This window comes from Aethalodelphis obliquidens, unplaced genomic scaffold (genome assembly GCF_003676395.1).
Source record: "Aethalodelphis obliquidens isolate GAN/ISIS:26980383/991018 unplaced genomic scaffold, ASM367639v1 scaffold23, whole genome shotgun sequence".
Lineage (NCBI taxonomy): Eukaryota > Metazoa > Chordata > Mammalia > Artiodactyla > Delphinidae > Aethalodelphis > Aethalodelphis obliquidens.
In genome coordinates, this window is record NW_020837967.1 from 4,933,567 (window position 1) to 4,961,199 (window position 27,633).

The 27,633-nt window shown below is 33.7% G+C and overlaps 1 non-coding gene across 1 annotated transcript; it reads left to right on the top strand.

Moving 5' to 3' along the window:
• The first annotated feature begins 21,805 nt into the window (after positions 1-21,805).
• Positions 21,806-21,878, top strand: TRNAE-CUC (transfer RNA glutamic acid (anticodon CUC)). The gene has a single exon. It is a non-coding gene; the product is annotated as a tRNA-Glu (tRNA).
• The last annotated feature ends 5,755 nt before the right edge of the window (positions 21,879-27,633 follow it).

The window sequence follows — 27,633 nt, forward strand, 5'->3', positions numbered from 1 at the left end:
ACGCAGCCAAAAATAAATAAACAAATAAATTAATTAAATCTAATGCTGCTCTTTAAGTGTAAATTGCTAAGATACTTTCATTAAAATGCAAAAATTTAGTAGGTAAAAAATATCAAAACCCAACCAAGTGCTTCCAACAAGAAACCCATTTTAAGTTAAAATTTAAATAACTTAAAAGTAAAAGGATGGGAAAAGATAACAGTACAATAAGAAAGAAAGTATGAACAGTATGAACAGCTAGAATATCAGAAAAGCAGACTTAAAAAAAGAATAGCACTAGGATAAAAAGAAACATTTTATAAAGGGTTAGTTCAGCAAGACCATGTAACAACTGTAAATGAATATGCGACCAATAAGACATTTTCAAAAGGACAAAAACTGACAAAACTGAAAGGAAAAATAAACTAATCCAAAATTGCATTTTAAATTTTAACACTCTCAGTAATGGATAGATAAGTAGACAAGAAATAAATAAATAACAAAATTATTGAAAATTTAAACACAAACAGTTGGATCTAACTGATATTTACAGAACAATCTACTCAGCAGTAGCATAAAAGTATTCTTATCTCAAGTTCATATGGAAATTTCACCAAGATAGAACATGTACAGGGCACTGAAACATCTCTCAAAGTATTTAAAAAGATTAAAATAATACACATAACAATCTGTCCAAAACATAATTAATTTAGAAATGAAGACTACAAAATATCTGGAAAGTTGGCAAAATTTGGAAATTAATCACTATCTTTTTAAGTAGCCCACGGTCAAAGGAGAAATAACGTGAAAAGTCAAAAAATATTTCAAAATGAATAAATATTAATATGAAAAATATGTCTAGTATGTGTTTTAAGTAGCGCTTCCTTAGAATTTTGAACTTTGTTTATTTTTTAAAACGTTTCAAATAAATACCCAAAGTTTTCACTTTAACAAACTAGAAAAAGAAGTGAAATAAAACTTAAAGTAAATAGGACGAAATAATAAAATGAAAGCAGAAACAATAAAATGGAGGACCAAAAAATGATAAGGAGAGTTAATGAAACCATAAGCTGGTCCATTATAATAATCAACAAATTTGATAAACCTCTAGAGGGAATTTTTAAAATAAACAAAGAAGACACTAATTACAAATGACAGGAATAAAATGAGGGCAATATTATAACTTCTAGAGATATTACAATGACAATAAAGGAATATTATGAAAACCTTTATGCCAATACATCTGTGACTTAAGTAAAATGAACAAACTCCTTGAAGGACAAAATGTACTACGTTTATAATTTGGAAAACTCAATATGGGTAAGATCTATTCTCCTCAATTGAAGTACAGGTTAAATACAATCCTGATCAAAATCACAGCAGTTTTTAAGATATTTTGTAGATATCGATAAAGTAATTCTAAAAATTATATGAAAAGGAAAAAAAATTGAATAGCCAAACAATTCTGAAAAAGAACAGAATTATAGGTCTCATAATATCAAGTAGTGAAGACTATGTGATAGTGGAAAAAGGAAAGGTTCATTGGATGGAAAATAAGAGAGATCCTAGAAACAGACCATACAAATACTGTCAGCTGATATCTGACAAAGCTGCAAAGGCAAGTCAATGGTGAATGAATAGACATTTCAGCAAATGTTGCTGAAACAGCTGAACAATCATATTTTTAAAATTTTATTATTTTTAATATATAATTAAAATAGTATGACTACAGGTAAACTACACATATCAGATAAGCAGAGGAAAAAATAAAATACACCCAAATATCCTATAATCCTAACTCCCATCGGTTTTAACATTTTGGAATATATTCCTTCAGATTTCCTCTCTCATGAAATATTGATGTATGTATGTGTGTACGCACATTCTTATCTTTATATAGGGGTATCTATCTACTATCCATCTATCCATGTATCAATTTTTCTATTCATTCATCCACCTATATGTCCTTTATCCATCCATCCATCCATTCACTTATCTTTACCATGTATTTACTGTGTATAAATGTTTACTATATATATAGTAGAAACATATAAATTACTCTATATAGTTTAATATGTAGTAAATATATATGTATATATTCAGGTAATGTGTTTTCATATCAGTAAATATACATCTTAGCATTGTTTTAATGGCTGTGTAAATTTTTTTATTGAAATATTTTTCATAAAATTTGTATACATTTATGGTGTACAACACAATGATGCGATAGACATATACTAGTAAAATGATTATGACTGCCAAGCTAATTAACATACTGTCTACTCACATAGTTATCATTTTTGTGTATAATGAGTGCACCTGAAATTTGTTCTTTTAGCATACTGCCAGTGTTCAATGCAGTATTCAATATAGTCTTCATGACTGTATATTAGATTCCTAGACTTTTTTATCCTACATAACTGCAAATTTGTACCCTTTGACCAACACCTCTCCATTTCCACCCCTCCCTCCAGCCCCTGGCAACCACTTTTTTATCCTCTTCTTCTATGAGTTTAACATTTTCTTTTTAATTAAGTGATACCATGCAATATTTGTCTTTGACTTATTCCACTTAGCATAATGCTCTACAAGTTCATTCATGTCACATATGACTGGATTTCCTTTTTTAAAACTGAGGCATAATTGGCTATAACATTATATTACCTTCAGGTGTACAACATAATGATTTGATATTTGTATATATTCTGAAATGATCACTACAGTAAGTCTAGTTAACGTCTATCACCATATACATTTACAAATTTTTTCCCTTGTGATGAGAACTTTTAAGATCTACTCTCTTAGCAATCTTCAAATATGCAATACATGCATGCTGTACCTCACATCTCTGTGACTTACTCATTTTACAAATGGAAGCTTGTAACCCTTCACCTATTTGGTCCACCCCCTGCCTCTAGCACCCACCAGGATTTCTTTGTTTTTAGTATAATATTCCACTGTGTATATATACCACAATTTCTTTATCCATTCATCCACTGACAGACATTTAAATTGTTTCTATGTCTTGACTATTGTGAATAATGCTGCAATGAACATAGGAATACAGATATCAAGAGAATGGTCTCCTTTGGATATATATCAGGAAATGGGACTGCTGGATTATATGGTAGTTCTCTTTTTAATTAATTTACTTAATTAAATTTATTGAGGAACCTCCATATTGTTTTCCATAGTGGCTATACCAACTTACATTCCCACCAACAATGCCCAAGGGTTCCTTTTCCCCACATTCTCACCAACATTTATCTTCTGTCTTTTTGATAACTGCCATCCTAGACAGTTGTGAGATATCTCATTATGATTTTGATTTGCATTTCCCTGATTATTAGTGGTGGTGAATACCTTTTCATGTGCCTATTAGCCATTTACATGTCTTCTTTGGAAAAATGTCTATTCAGAGCTTCTGCTCATTTTTTAATTGGTTTGTTTTCTTGTTGTTGAGTTCCTTAAATATTTGGATAGTAACCCCTTATCAGATGTATTTTTTACAGATATTTTCTCCCATTCCATAGACTTTCTCCTCACTCACTGGTATTTTTTCTTGGCTATGCAGAAGCTTTTTAGTTTAATGCAGTCCCACTTGTCTATTTTTGCTTTTGTAGCCTGTACTTTTGGGATGTATAGATTTCTATTGTTTGTTTTAAAATCGCAAATATTCTATTTCATGTTCTAGAACAAAATCAAACAATATATCCTAATTTATAGTAAAATGTTCAAGTTAATAATGCCTTTACACAGTCTCATGACCTAAGGGTAACAATTACTAACATTCAGTTATTTATTTTTCTAGACCCTATATAATATTTAGGAAAACACACATATATGTTTATATGCATGTATATTGTGTCAGAAAATTGCAATATGTAAAGTTTAAATGTATACATAATTTACTATTATAAAAGTGAAATAGCACTTTCAATTTTCCTAAGCCCAATTTAAAGTTCTAACAATGATTTTATCCCAATTTTCTTAAACGATTTTTGTCTACTTAACTCTATAGCATTAATTGGTGACATCGCTTGTTTTTCCCCTTGGGATATGTGGCCTTACAATGTTTTTTGTTTGTTTTGTTTTTGATGCACAGGACTTGCTTCTTCAACGACATTGTATATTTTTTGAGGACAAAAAATGTTTCATAGCTTAACAATTAGTAAAAGACATTGAAAATTAATTATAAGCTTTCAAGAACATTTATTAATGGCACAAGGAAGTGTTTTTTAAATTTAAACTCGCATAAAAATGTAAAGTAATTTTTTTCATAAATTGGTCACAAATCAATGTGAATATAGGGGTATTGGATGATGGCAAAATTAGTGAAACAATGGATAACTACTTACTGGCCATCCACCTACTTATTTCTAGCCAACAAAATATATGTGCTTCATATGAAAGGTATGTTAACTGGAAACAATGGGAAAATTTTGCAAATATTTAAGGAAGAGTTTAACACAGAGCATCAAATCAGCCAAAGATCAGTCAAAGTCAGCCAACAATCATTTTAATCATTCATTCATCAGTTAAAAAAAATTAACTCATTCACACAGTTAACTTTTCCCAACAAGGAGAATTTTTTTTTTTTTAACAGGAAATGGCTTACCCTATCCTATAGGAAAATTTAATCAAGGTAACTTTGGAAGGAGGTTGAAGCAGTGTGAATTTGAATCTCTCAGCACATAAAATGGTAGAATAAAATTCAGAGTACCTTTCTAGTCATCACAGCTTATTTCATTTCTGTCCCTACACAAACACAGGTCATGAGTCCTCTTTTATGACAGATACATAAGATTCCTAGCATGACAACAGTTCCCAGTCATTCTAATGAGGTGTTTGATATCAGGGAAAACTGAAAACTAGAGACAAAATGGAAAGAAAAAGGATTCTGACATCCTTATGGCTAGATGCTGGATAGTCTCATCTGAATAAAGGAGACATGTTCCCTAAAAGGTTACTTGGATACAACCTCAAATTATGGAGAATTCTTCAATGAACAATATAAATGCCCTATTTCTTTAACAACCAGCTATACAGAAAGAATAAAAACAACAACAATAATGAAAAACAATGAAAGGAAAATAATTTTAAATTGTCTAGAAGACAATATATTTTATCATTTTATCATCTCTGTCTCCCATAATGATGTTATTCTTAACAATTGAAACTAAAGAAATGGTCTGTAATAAAAAAACACCAGGTTCAGCAGGAACATTTAATTGATTTTCATCCTTGCAAATAAATGTATTTTCAACAGTCTTGTGATTCAGAGATACAATTAGAATGCTTATCTTTCATTCTTTCAAAAAGAAGGTCATATTTCTGGCAGAGAGGAACTGTAATGATTTTGCTTTTTATTTTTTTATTTTTTGTATCTGTAGTATGTTTCACCTCCTACTGACATCTAATTGAAAATAAAACTCTTTTTGGAATGCATTATGAGCCAGAAAATTGGTTGGGATATGGATCTTCATTGATAATTGCTTCATTCAAGAATGGTCAAAACTTTGTATCTATATAAAAACATCTTTGATATGAAAAATTCACTGTAGAATGCCACTTAGAAAATTAATACATGCTGTGGAAGGAATTTATGCAAGATGATTAAGATGATAATCTTGTAGTATCTCATTATTTTGTTAATTCTATATCTATGGCTCCTTCTGTAAGATTCTTCTCAAAGTTAAAGACACAATATATTAAAATTGAATTCTTCCCTCTATGTTTAAAAAGCTTCAGAAAATAAATAACTTTCATACTACATAAAATACATTTCCTCACATAGACTGCTCATAAATTGAAGACAGCCAAAGACAATTCTTTCTAGTAACTTCTAAACTGCATTTCAGCCCTTGATATGCTAAAGAATATACTAATTGATTTTAAAGAGAAAAGTAAAGGTTCTTGAAGACAAATAATTAAAACAACAGATTTTTACAAAAGCATCACATCCAGAGAGAACCTAAACTTGTAATCAAACTAAATAATCAAGGGAGTGTGTGAGATTATAAATGTATTTTTTTTTAGTACTATAAGGAAAATATTTACCTTTAACAGAATCTCTTCATGAACTAAGGTGAGAATTTCAAATAGAAGGACAAGAGAACTAGGGCATGGTATGTATATTGGGGAATGAAGTAAAGTACCAGAATATTGCAGTTTAGATGGGGAACAAAAGAAAACTACAGGAGATATGTATTTGGAAGATGAAAAAAATAAAGTATTCAATTGCATGTCATGTATGTTGGAGCATTTTGGGTGAAACTAACTTTATGACTAGGTGGTAGACTGTCTCCAACAGATGGGTCACATTCTTCTAGTGGGCATTTGATTAAATGTGGGGACAAGGAAAAGGGCTAATATCACCAATTCTATTGGATTGTGCAATAAATCTGAGGAAGGTGAATAGAAAGTAAAGACTTTAAAGGAAGTAAAGATTTTAAAGGAAGAAAGTAAAGATTTTAAAGGAAGAAACAAAATTGTCAATCATACATATTTTTGCCTATATGAAAACATAAAAGAATTACCTGGTAAAATTTTAGATTAATAAAAGATTTTAACAACATTGCTAGAAATATGAGTAATATACGTATAAACTGCATCTCCATACAATGCAATAAATACTAGAAAATGATAGTTTAGAATATATTTTTAATTTCCCAAAGCATATGTGTGTGGCTGTGTAATTAATAGTAGCAAATATATATTTATGAAAATATATATTCTTTCAAAATACACATCTATTTATTTATTTACACATGCTATACATAATATTATATATTATGCATTGTATATCATATATATTATATATTATATATCATATAATATACAAGTGTTGTTGATTCTGGCCTGAGGTGGAATAGGAATGGGGACAAACAGGTCACCAAATGGATTCAGACTTTCAAAAGTATGGGGTGCACAAACCAGCTTTACAATAAATGCTAAAGGAACTTCTCTAGGCAGGAAACACAAGAGAAGGAGAAAACCTACAATAACAAACCCAAAACAATTAAGGAAATGGTAATGGGAACATACATATAATTACCTTAAATGTAAATAGATTAAATGCTCCAACCAAAAGACACAGACTGGCTCAACGGATACAAAAACAAGACCCGTATATATGCTGTCTACAAGAGCCTCACTTCAGACCTAAGGACACATACAGACAGAAAATGAGGGGATGGAAAAAGATACTCCATGCAAATGGAAATCAAAAGAAAGCTGGAGTAGCAATTCTCATATCAGACAAAATAGACTTTAAAACAAAGACTATTATAAGAGACAAAGAAGGACACTACATAATGATCAAGGGATCAATCCAAGAAGAAGATATAACAAGCATCCAACACAGCAGCACCTCAATTCATAAGGCAAATGTTAACAGCCATAAAAGGGGAAATTCACAGTAACACAATAACAATAGGGGACTTTTAACACCCAACTTTTATCAATGGACAGACCATCCAAAATGAAAATAAATAAGGAAACAGAAGCTTTAAATGACACATTAAACAAGATGGAATTAATTGTTATATATAGGACATTCCATCCAAAAACAACAGAATACACTTTCTTCTCAAGTGATCATGCAACATTCTCCAGGATAGATCATATCTTGGATCACAAATCAAGCCTTGGTAAATTTAAGAAAATTGAAATCATATCAAGTATATTTTCTGACCAAAACGTTATGAGACTAGATATCAATTACAGGAAAAAATCTGTAAAAAATACAAACACATGGAGGCTAAACAATACACTACTAAATAACCAAGAGATCACTGAAGAAATCAAAGAGGAAATCAACAAATACCTAGAAACAAATGACAATGAAAACACAATGACCCAAAACATAATGGATGCAGCAAAAGCAGTTCTAAGAGGGAAGTTTATAGCAATACAATCCTACCTTAAGAAACAAGAAACATCGTAAATAAACAACCTAACCTTACACCTAAAGCAATTAGAGAAAGAAGAACAAAAAAACCCAAAGTTAGCAGAAGGAAAGAAATCATATAGATCAGAGCAGAAATAAATGAAATAGAAACAAAGAAAACAATAGCAAAGATCAATAAAACTAAAAGCTGGTTCTTTGAGAAGATAAACAAAATTGATAAACAATTAGCCAGACTCATCAAGAAAAAAAGGGACATGACTCAAATCAACAGAATTAGAAATGAGAAAGGAGAAGTAACAACTGACACTGCAGAAATACAAAGAATCATGAGATATTACTACAAGCAACTCTATGCCAATAAAATGGACAACCTGGAAGAAATGGACAAATTCTTAGAAAAGCACAACATTCTGAGACTGAAGCAGGAAGAAATAGAAAATACGAACAGACCAATCACAAGCACTGAAATTGAAACTGTGATTAAAAATCTTCCAACAAACAAAAGCACAGGACCAGATGGGTTCACAGGCAAATTCTATCAAGCATTTAGAGAAGAGCTATCCTTATCAAACTCTTCCAAAATATAGCAGAGGGAGGAACACTCCCAAACTCATTCTATGACGCTACCATCACCCTGATACCAAAACCAGACAAAGATGTCACAAAGAAAGAAAGCTACAGGCCAATATCACTGATGAACATAGATGCAAAAATCCTCAACAAAATACTAGCAAACAGAATCCAACAGCACATTAAAAGGATCATACACCACGATCAAGTGGGTTTTATCCCAGGAATGCAAGGATTCTTCAATATACGCAAATCAGTCAATGTGATACACCATATTAACAAACTGAAGGATAAAACACATATGATCATCTCAATAGATGCAGAAAAAGCTTTCAACCAAATTCAATACCCATTTACGATAAAAACTCTCCAGAAAGTACGCATAGAAGGAACTTACCTCAACATACTAAAAGGCATATATGATAAATCCACAACCAACATCATTCTCAATGGTGAAAAGCTGAAACCATTTCCTCTAAAATCAGGAACAAGACAAGGATGCCCACTTTCACCATTATTATTCAACATAGTTTTGGAAGTTTTAGTCATAGAAATCAGAGAAGAAAAAGAAATAAAAGGAATCCAAATTGGAAAAGAAGAAGTAAAGCTGCAGTGTTTGCATATGACATGCTACTATACATAGAGAATCCTAAAGATGCTACCAGAAAACTACTAGAGCTAATCAATGAATTTGGTAAAGTAGCAGGATACAAAATTAATGCACAGTAATCTCTTGCATTCCTATACAATAATGATGAAAAATCTGAAAGAGAAATTAAGGAAACACTCCTACTTACCATTGCTAAAAAAGAATAAAATACCTAGGAATAAACCTACCTAAGGAGACAAAAAGCCTGTATGCAGAAAACTATAAGACACTGATGAAAGAAATTAAAGATGATATAAACAGATGGAGAGATACACCATCTTCTTGGATTGAAAGAATCAATATTGTGAAAATGACTATACTACCCAAAGCAATCTACAGATCCAATGCAATCCCTATCAAACTACTAATGGCATTTTTCACAGAACTACAACAAAAAATTTCACAATTTGTATGGAAACACAAAAGACTCCGAATAGACAATGTAATCTTGAGAAAGAAAAATGGAGCTGAAGGAATCAGGCTCCCTGACTTCAGACTATACTACAAAGCTATAGTAATCAAGACAGTATGGTACTGGCACAAAAGCAGAAATATAGATCAATGCAACAGGATAGAAAGGCCAGAGATAAACCCACACACATATGGTCACCTTATCTTTGATAAAGAAGACAAGAATATACAATGGAGAAAAGACAGACTCTTCAGTAAGTGGTGCTGGGAAAACTGGACAGCTTCCGTGTAAAAGAATGAAATTAGAACACTTCCTAACACCATACACAAAAATAAACTCCAAATGGATTAGAGACCTAAATGTAAGGCCAGACATTATAAAACTCTTAGAGGAAAACATAGGAAGAACACTCTATGACATAAATCACAGAAAGATTCTTTTTGATTCACCTCCTAGAGAAATGGAAATAAAAACAAACAAAAAAAACAAATGGGACCTAATGAAACTTAGAAGATTTTGCACAGCAAAGGAAACCATAAAGAAGACGAAAAGACAACCCTCAGAATGGAAGAAAATATTTGCAAACAAAGCAACTGACTAAGGATTAATCTCCAAAATATACAAGTAGCTCAATGTCAAAAATACAAAGAACCCAATCCAAAAGTGGGCAGAAGATCTAAATAGACATTTCTACAAAGAAGATATACAGATTGCCAACAAACACATTAAAGGATGTTCAGCATCACTAATCATTAGAGAAATGCAAATCAAAACTACAATGAGGTATCACCTCACACCGGTCAGAATGGCCATCATCAAAATATCTACAAAACAATAAATGCTGGAGAGGGTGTGGAGAAAAGGGAACCCTCTTGCACTGTTGGTGGGAAGGTAAACTGATACAGCCACTATGCAGAACAATATGGAGGTTCCTTAAAAATCTAAAAATAGAACTACCATATTACCCAGCAGTCCCACTACTGGGCATATACCCTGAAAAAACTATAATTCAAAAAGAGTCATGTACCACAATGTTCACTGCAGCAGTATTTACAATAACCAGGATATGGAAGCAACCTAAGTGTCCATCAACAGATGAATGGACAAAGAAGATGTGGCACATATATACAATTGAATATTACTCAGCCATAAAAAGAAATGAAATTGAGTTATTTGTAGTGAGGTGGATGGACCTAGAGTCTGTCACACAGAGTGAAGTAAGTCAGAAAGTGAAAAGAAAGAATGTGTGCTAACACCTATATATGGACTCTAAAAAAAAAAAAAAGTGGTTATAATGAACCTAGGGGCAGGACAGAAATAAAGATGTAGAGAATGGACTTGAGGACATGGGGATGGGGAATGGTAGGCTGGGATGAAGTGAGAGAGTAGCATTAACACATATACACTATCAAATGTAAAATAGATAACTAGTGGGAATCAGGTACATTGCACACGGAGATCAGCTTGGTGCTTTGTGACCACCTAGAGGAGTGGGATAGGGAGGGTGGGAGGCAGATGCAGAGGGAGGGGATATGGGTATATATGTATACATAGAGCTGATTCACTTAGTCATACAGCAGAAACTAACACAACATTGTAAAGCAGTTATATTCCAATGAAGATGTTAAAGAAAAAAAAAGTAAGTGCAGGCCTGCTATGATTTCAGTTCGGTTAGAAATGATTTCCTATACACACTACTATCTATAAGATTGATAACTAATAAGGACCTACTGCATAACACAGGGAATGCTACTCAATACTCTGTAATGACCTATATGGGAAAAGAATCTAAAGAAGAGTTGATATATGTATATCTATTACAGATTCACTTTGCTGTACAGCAGAAACTAACACAACACTGTAAATCAACTATACTCCAATGAAAATTAATTTAAAAATAAATAAATAAATCTATTGACAAAAAAAAAGAAGTGATATCCTAGATAAAAGGTTTTTCTGAGTGTATCATTAAGGCAAGACAAACTATATATAACTGAATAAACTACAGAGATGTTTCTTCTTACCACTATGGCTGCTCTGTTGCTGTTGTTTCTCTTCTGTGTGTGTGTGTTTTTTTAATCAGAGATTCACTTTGATTAACAAAAAACTAAGAGTATAACCAAAATACTACCCCATAAGAAACTTGAGAAGGAAATAGGAAAGTTCAATAGAATAAATAACAAGAAGCTTACATTAGTAATTAGGCCATCTGGATTCTAATCTCTGTATTGGTTATCTATAATATTGAAAGGTCAGATGGCCAGCATTTAAATAGTATATGGATGCTAGTTCATCTTTCAAAAGCATGCAGAGGTATTTTAATTGAATCTGGCTAATATTTTGAAAATAGACTATAGCAAAGTAAGAGTCAAACATGGAGATAAAAATACAAGGTTATTGTGAACAATCCATTGAAGATGATGGTACTCAGCCCAGAGTGAAGGCAGTAGAGACAGCAAGAAATGGTCAGAATCTGGAGGTAGTGGAGACAATGGATCTTGGTTGGATTGAATATGGATGTGAGAGAAAAAGAGAAGTTAAAGGTAGCTCTAAAAGTTTTGACCTGAGCCACTGGAAGGATGGTGTTATCAACAGAATGGCAGCTGAGAGCAAGACTGCCTGATGCCAACTGATTGCATAATTTAGAACCTTGGCTCTGCCACACACCATGTGATTTTGGACAAGTTACTTAACTTTTTTGTGCCTCCTTTTCCTTATGGGTGAAAAGGAGTTGGTCGTATTATTACTATATAAAGTTGTTAAATAAGTGAAAGAATTTATGTAAAGTATTTAGAACAGTAGGTGGTACATAATAAACCCTCAATAAATTATATTTTCTATTATTCTTTGAAATCCAGCCGGAGAATAAAAACTCTGGCTAATATCTTTATGTAGACAGAGAGGTAGTACTACAGTCAGATAGGAAGTTCTGATGTCACAGTCCACAGGCTAAGGATTACTACATTTGTGCAAAATCAAGCCATTGAATGTCCTTCCTGCTTAATTAGATCCCATGTTTGCTCAACCAAATGAGTAACTGGCTGCCAGGAAATTTGCCTCCAAATGGACTATGACTAATGGATACCAAAATGGATGGTTTAGTGGCAGCGTTTAGTCTCAATCAATGTATCTAACACGGAATCTTCTGAGTTTCCACTCCTGTGTTTAAAAACAAAATAGGTTAAATTGTTGCATGATGGTGGACTCCAGTTGGACAAACTTGGTTTCCATTTATGTCTTCACCACTCACGCACTGTGTGACATTCAGTTCCCTCGTTTATGAATGGACATAAGAGTGTTAATAATCCCATGGAATTATTCAGTGGACTAAATGAAATGATGAATGTAAATTACAGCATAGTGCTAAGAGTATAGTAACTGTTCAGTAAGTGTTAACTTTTATTATAATGATGATGATAAAATTCTGATGATGCTAAATGGAATCAAGCTGCACAGTCATTTATGAATTGGTAATCAAAAAATGACAAAAAGTTATTTGCTATAACATTCTCTAAGTTCTACTAACTTTTAAAAGTTCAATAGAGAAAATTATTCATGAGTGTTTAATAATGGAATCAGGTGCCACAACCCTCACATAGATAAAATATTTTAGGTTTTTATATGGCTCCCAGACAACATACCTCCTGCTACTTTTTCCCCATTCTTTTTCTAAGAAGAATAACATATTAAGTTTTATGTATATGTTAGAATCCTTTAGGACTACTTAATCTCTTTTTGAAGCACTGTAGAAACTAATGATATCCCCAAAGAAAGCCTGAGGGCCTCTAAATAACCAGAAAGGAACAGCTAATCTCTTACAACCAAGCCTTGTAAAATAGCAATTTGTTCTTTAATGATAGAAATAAAGCATTTTCACTTGAGGATTAATCATCATCTTCCATAAAACAAAATCACCTTCTGCTTACATGTGAAAAGAAACACAGACTGGGCTATAGTTAGTGGAGTAAATCTTGCATAATACACCAGTATTAACAGTGCTGTTTTTAAAAAAAGAAAGAAGGAAAGAAAATCTCATTAGCACCTTATATTATGGAGCATTTAAGGTAATCAGCAAAGGAAGGGGGTCTTTCAGTGCAATTAGTGGCTGTTAAATTTAGAGAAAATTAGAGGGGCTATTCTCTTTCCAGTTCCTAGTCAACTTTGTCTCAAACAGGCTAAATTTTTTAAGGGCTGATTCATTAAGAAACAATCAAAGCAGCTGTAGTTCTCCATGTTAAAATAAGAGCCAGCACATTTTATGCCTCTAGGCAACCCAGTGGGACACTAAGGGGATGTTTCCCAGTATAGCAATTTTTTTCTTTTTTTTTTTACCCCTGAATGCCTGCAGGACTAGGTTCCTAAAATAGTAAATATTTGTATCATTTGTACTTGAATTATACTTTCTTTATTTTTTCTCACCTTATACACTTCATATTTGCACAAGACTTTATATTTTACAAAGAGGCCTACAATCATTTCCTTGGGCTATTACTTACAACAATCAAATGGGGAAATTAAGTGCTGTATTAAACCTGTTTTAAAGAAGGAGGGCTTCCCTTGTGGTGCAGTGATTGAGAATCTGCCTGCCAATGCAGGGAACATGGGTTCGAGCCCTGGGGTGGGAAGATTCCACATGTCGCAGAGCCACTAAGCCCGTGAGCCACGACCACTGAGCCTGTGCGCCACAACTACCAAAGCCCGTGCGCCTAGAGCCCGTGCTCCGCAACAAGAGAAGCCACTGCAATGAGAAGCTCGCGCACTGCAACGAAGAGTAGCCCCCGCTTGCTGCAACTAGAGAAAGCCCATGCGCAGCAACGAAGACCCACACAGCCAAAAATAAATAAATAAAATAAATAAATTTATAAAAAAGGATGGAAACGCCTATATCCATCCAACTATCTATCTACCTATATACCTATCTACCCATCTATCATCTGTATTTATCTAATATTTATCATCTATCAATATCTATATCTATCCAACCATCCATCCATTTTTTACATCTATCTATCAATATCTATCAATCTATCTATGATATTAGGTTACTTGTGAAATTATGTAGAGGAACAATTTGATTTTCAAGATCCATTTGTTAAATCTACTATACAAAGTTCCCTGAACCTTACAAAGTGGAAAAGTTGTGAGATAAAGATTATAATGTATTGGGTTTCACTCTCTAAAATGTTTTCATTATTCTTTTCATTATCTCCCAGTCTATTTTTAAACACTATATATAAAGAAATTAAATGCTGAGTTTCAGTCTAAGATGGTGGGATAGGAGGATCCTAAACTCACCACCTCCCCTGGACACAGTGAATGTATTCATACACATTGAGAAATTCTCTCTGAAAGAAATCCAGAAACTAACTAAGTGACCCTTACACTTTGGATGAACAAGAAAATATCCACATTGGGGAGGTCTTGGTACATGTTCAACTATTGGGAGTGACTAAACAAAGAGTGTGGCTTGAATAATCGCAAAGATTTTGAGAGACAACAAAGAGCTCGGGCCAGGAAGGATGATAAGTTTCATTTCCTACACAAGACCACTTCATCAAGACTGGGAAGGGCGGCTGCTTTATCTACTGCACAGAAGCCAACAGAGGGACAAAAGGAGAATGAGGAAACACAGGAATATGTTGCAAACAAAACAAGATAAAATTCCAGAAGCAGACCTTAAGGAAACAGAGATAAGTGATTTACCTGGTAAAGAGTTCAAAATAATGGTTATAAAAATGCTCACCAAAGTCAGTAGAAAAATGGATAAGGGGAGAATTTCAGCAAAGAGAGAGAAAAATATAAGAAAGTACTCAACAGAAATCATAGAGCTGAATAATACAATAACTGAGCTAAAAAACTTAAAATAGAGGGTTCCTCAGCAGACTAGATGAAGCAGAAGAAAGGAGCAGTGAAACTGAAAGCATGGCAGTAGAATCAGTCCAATCTGAGGAGCAGAAAGAAAAAAGTAATGAAAAAGAGATAAGATAGCTTAAAGGACTTATGAGACACAATCAAATGAACCAATATTAACATTATAGGGGTCACCAAGAGAAAGTGGCAGCATGTTTATTTAAAGATGTAGTGGTTAAAATCTTCCTTAACCTGGAGCTAGAAACAGACATTCTGATCCAGCAAGCTCAGAGAACAGACAAAGATAGATCCAAAGAGAAACACACAGAGACATATTACAATGAAATTGTCAGAAGTTAAAGATTAGGAGAGAATCTTAAAAGAAGTGAAAGAAAAAAAAAATCATTACATACAAGGGAATGCCCATAAGACTATCAGCAAATATTTCACCAGAAATTCTGCAGTACAGAAGGGAGTGGCACAATACGGCACTTTAGTGGCAAAGTGCTAAAAAAAACCCCAAAATACAAAAAACTGCCAACCAGGAACACTCTATCCAGAAAAGCTGTCCTTCAGAATCGAAAGAGAGAGAAAGCTTTCCAGACAAGCTTTTGCTTATGTGAAAAACTCTTTAGCTCTCATCATCACTGTAACAGAATTACAAGAAATGTCAAAGGGACTTCTTAAGCTGAAACCAAAGCATGCTAATTAGTAACAGGAAAACATGTGGAAGTATGAATCTCATAGGTATAAATAAATATGTAGTTAAATTCAGAAACCTCTAATGTTGTAATGGTAGTGAATAAATCACTTATTAATTTAGCATAAAGGTTAAACAACAAAAGAAGTAAAAATAACTATAACTACAATAATTTGTTAATAGATACATAAGGTAAAAATATGTAAATTGAAACATCAACAACATAAAAACATGTGGGAAGAGGAGAATAAGATTCAGCATGCATTGAAAGATAAATTATCATTAGCTTAAAGTACAGTTTTAAATACAATATGTTTTACGAAAGTCTTATTCTAACCACAAAGCAAAAACCTGTACCAGATACACTAAAGATAAAGAGAAAGGCACCTAAGAATACCACCAAAGGAAGATTATCAAATCAAAAAGGAAGATAACAAGAGAGGAAGAAAAAGAAAGAAAAATAAAAGGAATTACAAAACAACCAGAAAAAAAATTAAAGTGGTAATAGTAAGTCCACACCTGTCAACAATTACTTTAAATGGAAATGGACTATATTCTCCAGTCAAAAGACACAGAGTGGCTGAATGGTTAAAACAAAAGACCCATCTATGTGCTGCCCACGAAAGACTCACTTCAGCTGTAAAGAAACAGATGGAAAGTGAAGGGATAGAAAAAGATATTCCATGAAAATGGAAACTAAAAGAAAGCAAAGGCAGCTCTACTTATATCAGACAAAACAGACTTTAAGTCAAAACCTAAACAAGAGACAAGATCATTACAATGCCAAAGGGGTCAAGTAAACAAAAGGATATAGCATTTGTAAATATTTATACATCTAACATAGGAGGGCTTAAATAAACAAAGCAAATAAATATTTACAGACTGAAGGGAAAAATAGAGTAACAGAACAGACCTTTTTCCCAAAACAAACATACAAATGGCCGACAGTTACATAAAATGTGACTCAACAACACTAATTATCAGGGAAACACAAATCAAAACCACAAGGAGTTGTTTCACACCTGGTGCAACAGCTATCATCAAAGAACAAGAAATAACGAGGGTTGGTGACTGTGTGGAAAAATGGGAACCCTTTTGTACTGTTGGTGGGAATGTAGATTAGTGCAGACACTGTGGAGGTTTCTTAAGAATTAAAATAAAACTACCATATGATCCAGTAATCACATTTCTGGGTATATATCCAGAGGAAATTAAAAACAGGATATCAAGGAAACATCTGCACTACCATGTTCACTGCAGCATTATTCGTAACAGCTAATATACGGAAACAAACTAAGTGCCCATCAACAGGTGAACGGATAAAGAGTATGTGAGTTATATATCATACCACTTATACACACACACACACACACACACACACACACACACACACACACACACAAATGAACATTACTCAGCCAGGATAAAAGAAGGAAATTCTTTTGTTTGTGACAATATGGATAGACCTTGAGGGCATTAAACTAAGTGAAATAAGGGAGAAAAAGACAAATTCTGCATGATATCACTTACATGTGGTATCTACAGAAGCAGGGTGGTTGTCAGGGGTAGAGGGTAGAGGAAATGATTGAAGGTGGTCGGAAGCACAAACTTTCAACTATAAGATGAGTAAGTTCTGAGGATCTAACGTAAAACATAGTGACTACAGTTGATAATAGTGTATGGTATATTTAAAACTCACTAAGATAGTAGATCTTAAATATTCTCATCAAAAAAAAAGCATAAATATGTGAGGTGAACAATGTGCTTGATAATTAACTAGATGGAGGAAATTCTTTCACAATGTAAATGTATATAAAATCACCATGATGGGGGGCTTCCCTGGTGGCACAGTGGTTGAGAGTCCACCTGCCGATGTAGGGGACACGGGTTCGTGCCCCGGTCCGGGAAGATCCCACATGCCGCAGAGCGGCTGGGCCCGTGAGCCATGGCCGCTGAGCCTGCGCGTCTGGAGCCTGTGCTCCGCAACAGGAGAGGCAACAACAGTGAGAGGCCCGCATACCGCAAAAAAAAAACAAAACACCATGATGTATACTTTAAATATCATACAATTTTACATGCCAATGATAGATACCTCAATAAAGCTGAAATAAAAAGAAAAATAATTATATGCTCCTCTTGTCCTTACATGTGGAGCCATATAAAACAATTGCTTGAACTGAAAGATATAATTTCAGCTTTCTAAAACATTGTCTCTGAAATCATATAAGTTGAAATGTAGTCACATATGTGTAACTGATTTATGAACTGTAAATTACTTAAATATAATCTTATATTTTATCTGTGCAGATTATTATTGATAACTAGCTGTTTGGCTTTCCACACACAAAACATAAAAGCTGTACAGGCATTTTGGGGAAGAGGCAAGCAGGTTCATGGGAAGCCATATAGACTATTTCTAATAATTATAGGATTTGGTTAAAACCAAATTTATTGATTCTGAAAATCAGAAGCTTGGGCTGAGAAAGTACAATCATAGTAACATTTATTATTGCTCGTGAAGTTATAGACAAAGAATTCTGTAGACTGAACAGAACTAAGTATACTGAGTCTTAAAAAGTTTGAAAAAAACTGACCATCTCCAAAAAAGAAATTGACACTCAAATAAACTGACACATTTATAAATGTATACATATTAGCATAGTGATTATTGCAACTTCATATTACAATCTAAAATATATCACCGACATTTTGAAGATTTAAGAAAGACATACTGTACAGGTTCCCCAAGAACACAACAAAACTAAAAATTCATACAATGAGAAACAGACCTTGAAGACATCTAAAATAGCATGACATAAAAGGCAAATGGAAGGCAAATGTTAGCATTTCCAATGCATTATTCAACATATATAGTACTGGGACAATTGACTTCCATTTCTATAATAATAAACTTAGATCACTCCTCATACCGTAACAATACTTTAAAAAACATTAAAAGAGAAACATAGAAATATTCAAAACTTATTTTAGGGCTTCCCTGGTGGCGCAGTGGTTGAGAATCCACCTGCTGATGCAGGGGACACGGGTTCGTGCCCCGGTCCAGGAAGGTCCCACACGCCGCAGAGCGGCTGGGCCAGTGAGCCATGGCCGCTGAGCCTGTGTCCGGAGCCTGTGCTCCGCAACGGGAGAGGCCACAACAGTGAGAGGCCCGCGTACAGCAAAAAAAATTAAAAACATAATCTTAGCTTGCAGTTTGTGCTCATAGGGCAGCTAAAACTCCTGTAGAAAATCTACCGTCCCTCTGGCAGAAGGAAGAAACAAAACAAAATAAAACATAGTTGAGAGAAACCATAGCCACTGGAGAGTAGAGGGAAATAATGGTAAGGAGAGGGCCAGAGATGTGGAGTTCTAAATTTTGCATATAGGTCTGCACAGTTCTGGACTTGATCTTAGTCTCTGGATGTGCAGTGATAACATAAAGCAGCACAGGTAAAGATAAAATAATTTAACCAAAATTTGAGCTAATGCCCAAGAGACAGAATTTGAAATTTATTCTTCTGTATGTTGTTAGGCAAGAACCCAATTTTATCTTTTTTTTTTTTTTTTTAATGGCTACCAGTTGTCCCCACACCATTTACTAAGAAGATTATGTTTACCTCTTTGATTTGACATGCCACCTGTATTATTTACCATATTTCTATATGTATGTGGATCTATTTCTGGGGTTTCTGTTCTACTCCACTTGTCATCTGTCTATTCAGGCTTCAGTACCACTCTGTCTTTATTATGAAACTTTACAGTATGTTTTTAAGTCTTACAGGACTACTACCCCTTTGGAATTTCCTTTTTCTTTTTCAGTAATTTCCTGGCTCTTTTTGCATTTTATTTTTCCATATAAAGTTTAGTAACAACTTGTTTAGTTCTATAAAAAAGTCTGCTGGTATTTTTATTAGAATCACCCTAAATTAATGAATTATCATAGAAGAACTAACATATTGATGATATTGAGCCATCTTAATTACAAACAGGGAATGTCTATTCATTTGTTCAAATCTAATATTGTGTTGTTCAGGAGTATTTTAAACATTTCCTTGTAAAGGCTTTGCACATTTCTTATTAAGTTTATCCCTAAGCATTTGACCATCTTTGTTGTTATTGTAAATGGGCTTTTTCTCTACCGTTACATCTAATAACTAGTTATTGTTATTATAAGGCTATTGAGTTCTATATATTAATTTTATGCCATATTACCTGCCTGAATATTTTATTGATTGATTTACTTTTATTGCTGGCTCACTATGGTTTTTCAGATATACTAATATATCATCTGACAGTAGCTATAGTTTTTCTTCTTAATAATCATACAACTCTAACCATGGTCCATTTATTTCCATTGGGTCATATCTCTAAGACAATGTTGAATGGTTATGGAATTACTGGGCATCTTTGCCTTGATCCTAATTTTAGAAGTTCATCTAACTATTTTTTGATTAAGTGAGATCCTGGCTTTAGGACTAAGATTATGTTGTATTGTGTTAATAGTTTCTGTCAACTACTATATTCCTGAGTGTTTTTTTAGGAATAAGTTTTATATTTGTATGATAATTTTCAACATCTATGCAGATCATTATGATTTTTTCCTTAAATAAAACTATTAAAACCATGTATGATAGTATTGAATTCCCTAACAGTGTATCAAATTTAAACTTTTAGGATAAATCTCTTTTGTTAATGATATATTATTAGCTTAATGTAGCAGTGGATTCTTTTTTAAAAGATTTTATTTAATACTTTTACATCTATATTCAAAAATGATATACATCTATTGTTTTCTTTTTTGTATTGGCTTTGTCAAATTTAGACAATGTTATACTTGCTTCAAAAAAAGAAATAAAGAAAGTTTCCTTTATTTTGAAACTCTGAACAATTTACAGCATAATGAGGCATAGTAGGTTTGGTGGAATTTCTCTGTGAAAACATTTGGTATTCATTTTGTGCAGTATTAGGATTCTCCAGAGAAACAGAACCCCAATAAGATGGTGTGTGTGTGTGTGTGTGTGTGTGTGTAGATATATGTAGAGAAAGAAAGAAAGATAGGGGGAGATTTATTATAATAAGGAATGGATTTACCAGATTGTGAAGACTGGCATCTCAAGCTCTCAAGTTGAAGACTCAAGGAAGAGTTGATGCTGCAGTTTAAGTACAAAGGCCATTTGCTGACAGAATTCTCTTTCTTTTTCTTTGTTGGTGGAGGTGGGTGGGAGAAGGTCAGCTTTTTTTCTGTGAAGAACTTTAACTGATTAGATAAAACCCACCTAGAGTATGGAGGGTAATTCACTTTACTCAAAGTCCACTTATGTAAATGTTAATCTCATCTAAAAAATACTTCTACAGAAACACCTAGAATAATGTTTGACTGAATAGCTGGTACTATGACCTAGCTGAGTTGATATGCAAAACTAACTATCACACAGTTTTATTTGGTGGAATAGTTTCTTGGTAACATTTTTTCTTCCTTGGAAAGTGGTATGTTCAAACTTTATGTCTATGGTGGGGTCAAACTAGGTTTTCAAATGCATTTATGTACGAATTTGCAAAGTATTTTCTTATGACATTTTTTTAAAAATGTCTTTTGTTTCAATGGTTATTTCCCTAGCATCTTTATACATTTGATTTTTCTCCTTTTTTCTAATCGATAAAATTGTTGTTCTTTAATTAATTTTCCCTGTAAATTAGGGTTTTGATTCAGGAATTAAATCTACTATGGGGAATTCCCTGGTGGTCCAGTGGTTAGGACTCTGCACTCTCACTGCCGAGGGCACTGGTTCAATCCCTGATCAGGGAACTAATATCCCACAAGCTGTGAGGTATGGCCAAAAAAAAAAAAAAAAAAAAACCTACTATGTTCTACTATGTTTCTAATCTCTATACCATTTATTTCTAATTTTATCTTTATTATTTCATACGTCATAATGTCTTTTGACTTACTTTGTTAATTTTCTAGGTTTTCTGTACCTGGACTTTACTTCATTTATTTTCACTCTTTTATATTTATTGATTAAAGTGTTTATACTATAAGTCTTCCTCAGATGACTGCCTTAATCATATTCCATACATTTGTATATAAAGGCTTCTACTTATTATCATTTTAGGCAGTTCTTTAAGGTTAGTGTTTATTTCCTCTTCCACAAAAGTTTAATAGGAAGAGAAAGGGACTGTTGATTTATTATGTTAAAAATCTCTAGTTTCATTTAATTTTATTAAATTAGAGCATATCCTTTGTAATATGTTTACATTATTCAGTTTATTAGGATTTTTGTAACAGTATTATGAGGAGGGTATAAAATTTCATATATTTCCTTAAGATCCATGTTCTTGATTATATTGATTAAATCTTCTAGATTCTAACTTACTTTTTGTCCAGGATATCTCTTGGATTGAGACTGGAAAATTAAAGTAACCATTATTAGTGTACTTCAATTTATGCTTTATCTTCTATAGTTTTGCTTCAAAAGATAATCACTGATATTCGGCACACAGATATTCACTTCATTGTGAATTGTGGTTTTTTAGCACTACAAAATTCTTTATCATGTTTAATGCTTTTAGGACTGACTTGTACTTTGATTTAAGGATTACAACACCTGCTTTCTTATCGATTCCATTTGTCTAGAATACTTTTTTCCAATTATTTATTTTTAGCCTTACTGAATTACTTTGTTTAGGTGTATCTCTAACATGCAGTTGTTTTTTGCTTTGTAAACCAAGCTGAAAATCTTTTTTTTTTTCTTTTAATGGTTAGGTTAAGTACAGAACTATAATTCCATTTTCTGGACTTTGAGTAATTTATAAGAACCCCTGTTTACTGATTTCCTCTTTTTCTAGGAGTAAAGTTCCTTTGTGTTTTTGTCATTTTGTGGTGAGAGGAGGTGTTAAGTATCCACCAAAATCTTGGTTGTCTGTTATGTCACAGGATTCTAAATTTTCCCCCTTTGCTGTGCTTTTCAGCTTCATCACATAACTGGTAAGGGGGCCTTTTTTTTTCTTTTTTTTTTTTAACTAGTCTCCTCTAGCTGCCCCTTTAAAAATTGGCACTCGAATCACACATAACTGAAAGCCCTGTCCCACTAATCTTATTTTCAAGGAGATATTTCTTACCAGTTAGTCTGGAATTTATCTTTCTGGTGGTTTTAGAGCAATACTAGCCCGGATGCTAGCTCTCTGTTTCACTCTTCCCCATGGCTTTCCTTGCACAGCGCTTACTTGCCACAAAGGCTTTCAGAAAGTATGTGAGAAAGTGCATGAAGGGGTTTAGTGATTTTTTTTTCCAATTTTTTATTAACAGTTGTTTTGACTCTTTCCCATTCTCCATCTGCAATTTATACCAAGGGTACTATTTTGTGTAAATTATCCTTCTTGTTGTTAGTGTTGTTTTCTTGTGTGTGGAGGCACAGAATTACAAAGCAATCCATTTTGTCAGTTATTGAGAAGTCAGGAATGTATTTTTAATATTTTATTTTATGTTCTCTACAGACTTCCTAATTGCACTTTTTGGAGGAGAGTTTTACTGTTTGCTTCAAGGTACACAATATTCATCCTTAACTTATCAGAGTCTCTTTGTAGTTAATGTTTTTCCACTTCACATCCCGTCCATGATACCATCACTTTTTATATCACATTCTACACTTCTTATAATACATTTGCCATTTCCCACCTGGAATGTTAAACTTCATCACAAGCATAAAAACCAAACTGCAGTATGTCTGCTTGTCCCACTCCATCATTTTGTTATTTTATCATATATAGGCATACCTTGGAGATACTGAGGGTCTGGTTCCAGACCCCACAATAAAGTGAGTCACACAATTTTTTTGGTTTCCAGTGCATATAAAAGTTATGTTTACACTATACTGTAGTCTATTAAATGTGCGATAGCATTATGTTCAAAAAAAAGCAACACAGGAAATGTAGATGGCCCACAGACACATGAAAAGATGCTCAACATTGCTAATCATCACAGAAATGCAAATCAAAACTACAATAAGATATTACCTCACACCTGTCAAGATGGCTATCATCAAAAAAACACAAATAACAAATGTTGGCAAGGACGTGGAGAAAAAAGAATCCTCGTAACACTGTTGGTGGGAATGTAAATTGGTGTAGCCACTGTGAAAAACAGTATGGAAGTTTCTCAAAATAACTAAAAATAGAACTACCATATGACCCAGCAATTCCACTCCTGGGTATATATCTGAAAAAACTAATCTGAAAAGATGCATGCACCCCAATGTTCATTACTTACAATTGCCAAGCATTATTTACTATTGCCAAGATATGGAAGCAACCTAAGTGTCCATCAAGACATGAGTGGATAAAGAAGATGCAGTGTATGTATATATATGTGTGTGTGTGTGTGTATATATATATATATATATATATATATATATACACACAATGGAATATTACTTAGCCATAAAAAAGAATAAAATTTTGCAATTTGCAACAACATGGATGCACCTGGAAGGTATTAGGCTAAATGAAATAAGTCAGAGAAAAAGAAAGACAAATACTGTCAGATATTATTGACATACGGAATCTAAAAAAAAAAAAAAACACACATTAAAAAATACTTTATCCTTAAAAATGCTAGCCATCACTTGGGACCTTCGACAAGTCATAACAATAACTTCATTGGTCACTGATCACAGATCACAATAACAAACATAATTTAATAATAACGAGAACATCTGAAATATTGTGAGAATTACCAAAATGTGACACAGAGACAGGAAGTGAGCAAATTCTATTGAAAAACTGGCGCCCATACTTGCTTGATGCAGGGCTGGCACAAACTTTCAATTTGTAAAAAAACATAGTATATTCAAAGCACAATAAAACAAGGTATTCCTATATTTTGTTTCTATGTATATTATAAAAGCCACCTTTCCATTTTATTACTTTGGCTTTAAACAGCTTGTTGTCTTTTAGGGTAACTTATAAGTCAGAAAAATAGTAAAACATTTTCTTTTACATTTCCTTGTGCTCCTTATTCCTTATAATACAGCTTTCCATCTGTTAACATTTGCTTTCAGCTTGAAGAATATCCTTTTGCATTTCTTGTAGTGCATTTCTGTTAGCAATTGATTCTCTCAGCACTTGTCCATCTCAAAATGTATTTTTTCAATCTTGTTTCTGAACCATAATATTGCTGAATATAGACTGCTGGGTTTAGAGTTTTGTTTTTTGTTCTTTTTTCCCAACCCTTAAAAGTTCATTACATTTTCATCTGGTATCCATTGTTTATGATGAGAGGTCAGACATCATTTTTCACTTTCTTCTCTAGTATGTAAAGTGTTTCTATTCCCTTCCTGCTTTCAAGATTTTCTATTTTTCTTTGGTTTCAGCAGACTCTGGCACTGAAATTCTTCCACTGGGGCTGGTAATCAGTACCATACAACTCATGTGTGTAGGTGTGGATTAAAGTGTATTTATAAAGCTTCCACTTATATATGCTTGATTTTGTGCTTTGTTAGACAATCTGCGAAAATCTCAAGCTGTCTCCCAAGCTTTAGGCTGAACCCAGTCTCTGAGCGCTGTCTCCCCATGGAGCTGGTGAGAGCTTAGCTTGGCTTTCATCTTGGCAAAGAACTAGAGTAAGTCTTACTCTATAGTATGGTCCTTTCTACTAACTCAGACTTTCTGATGTCTCAGCTGGATGCTCAAGGTGCTAAGGAGGTACTGAAGTGGACTCTCCATTCTGGTTGGGTTGGAACACCAAGGTCTCAAGCAGTACTAGTTTTCTAGTGTCTCATCCCCATAATGGCTGGTTAGCTTTGGGTAGCTAGCTTGCATATGGGCAGTCCATTCTTGAGCCAAGTACTCACAGGACCCCAGAGCAGCTCTGGAGACCCCCTTTTTAAAGCTCCTTCTGTTATAGTTCCCCTGCTGAGCCTCAAATTCTGATCTCTGCCTCAGCACATTCAAAACACTGCACACAGCTTGGACTCCAGCTTGATGCCTTATGGTCAGGAAATTGTCCTGACCAAAGAGCCCGGGCAATCATGGGGCTGATCTCATGAGCTTTCCTTCTTTCAGAAATCACATTCTTGCATGGATAACTGTCTAGTGTTGAAGGCAGCTGTTTTCTATATTTTATCCGATTTCATGTTTGTTTACAGACAGGTTAGACTACCATCAGTTACTCTGCCATACTCATAATAGAAGTCCCTCATTTTACTTTATATAAACCTACGTAAGTTATGTCAATTTTGGAAACAATGTTCTTTAGGTCCATGAAACTTCTAGAGGACTTCTGTTGGCCAGAGTTTGTAAGTCAACTATTATTTCTGAAGGCTGGCTCTGTTCTAGGTATGGGGCCAAAAGTTTGAGATAAAGAGATAAAAGAAGCAAAAAACAGCTCCCTAATCTGTGGCCTATAGACATGCAGGGATGCCAGAAAATTTTAAAAAAAAACAATTTAATATTTAGAAATGTGGAAACCAGTGGGAAGGCAGAATACACAGCATTCAGGCAGCATACAAAAAAGAGGACCTAACTTAATTCTATAGTAGTCAGTGATACTTTCAGAGGAATTACATTAGAGATACTGATATGTAAATTTTAAGTAGGAAGTAGCTAGTCTGAGTGGTAGGAGGAGTGTTCCACACAGGAACATAAGGTAATGCCCTAAGGCAGATGAGAGCAAAGGTATTTTCAGCAAGGACTTTAGAAAAATTGAACTAAAAGGAGCAAGGTGGAGAATGGATAAAAAGAAATGGAAGATATAAGCTGAAACCAGATGATCAAGGCCAATCATATCGTTTTTATCTGACCTTCCAGATTTCCCATTCCCATCCCCTTTAGCTTTCTCACTTCAAAGTGTTGTTTTGAGGACTAAATGTATTTACTTAATTCTGCATGATGATCCTTAGTAAATCTGAGTTTTCCTATTAATACTTACTTCGAAAATCATGGGTCCCAGTGAAGGACCTGATTTTTCAAAGCTGTCTCTTGCACGAACACATAAGAAGGATGACATCATACCAGGTATAAGTTTAAGAGTCAGAAGCATGAGAAACTTTCCCATCTGCTTCTCCATCTCTAATGTCTAGAAGAGTATTTATCTAAATCAGATCTATAAAACTGTATTCCTGATACATTGGCATGAACGGGAAATGTTTTTCAGGAGTCTAATATATAATCCAGGAAGGTATATCTTTGCATCGTTTACATACTCCATGTGCTTCCTACCTAAATTTCTATAGAACCAAACACTGCTTGTTCCTCTGCTTCCATGCCCAACTTTTCCCAGACCCTAAGCCTTGTAATCCTCACATATAAGTTCAAATGCAATTCCTATTTTCTGGGAACAATTTCTAACCATGGTCAGGATTGTTCCTGACTATATGTCCCCACATCCTGTTGGTTCTGCTTCTCAAGAAAATCCTCACTAATACAACCTTCTTCTCAAGAGTTTTGGCAAAGGTTTTAGACTAATGATGAACGAGCTATTATAGTTCACATGCCCATCCTGAAACAAGGGCTAGAGCCAGGCAGGTAGGTGACTCAAACTGGTCGGCATTAGGTCATCTGTTAAC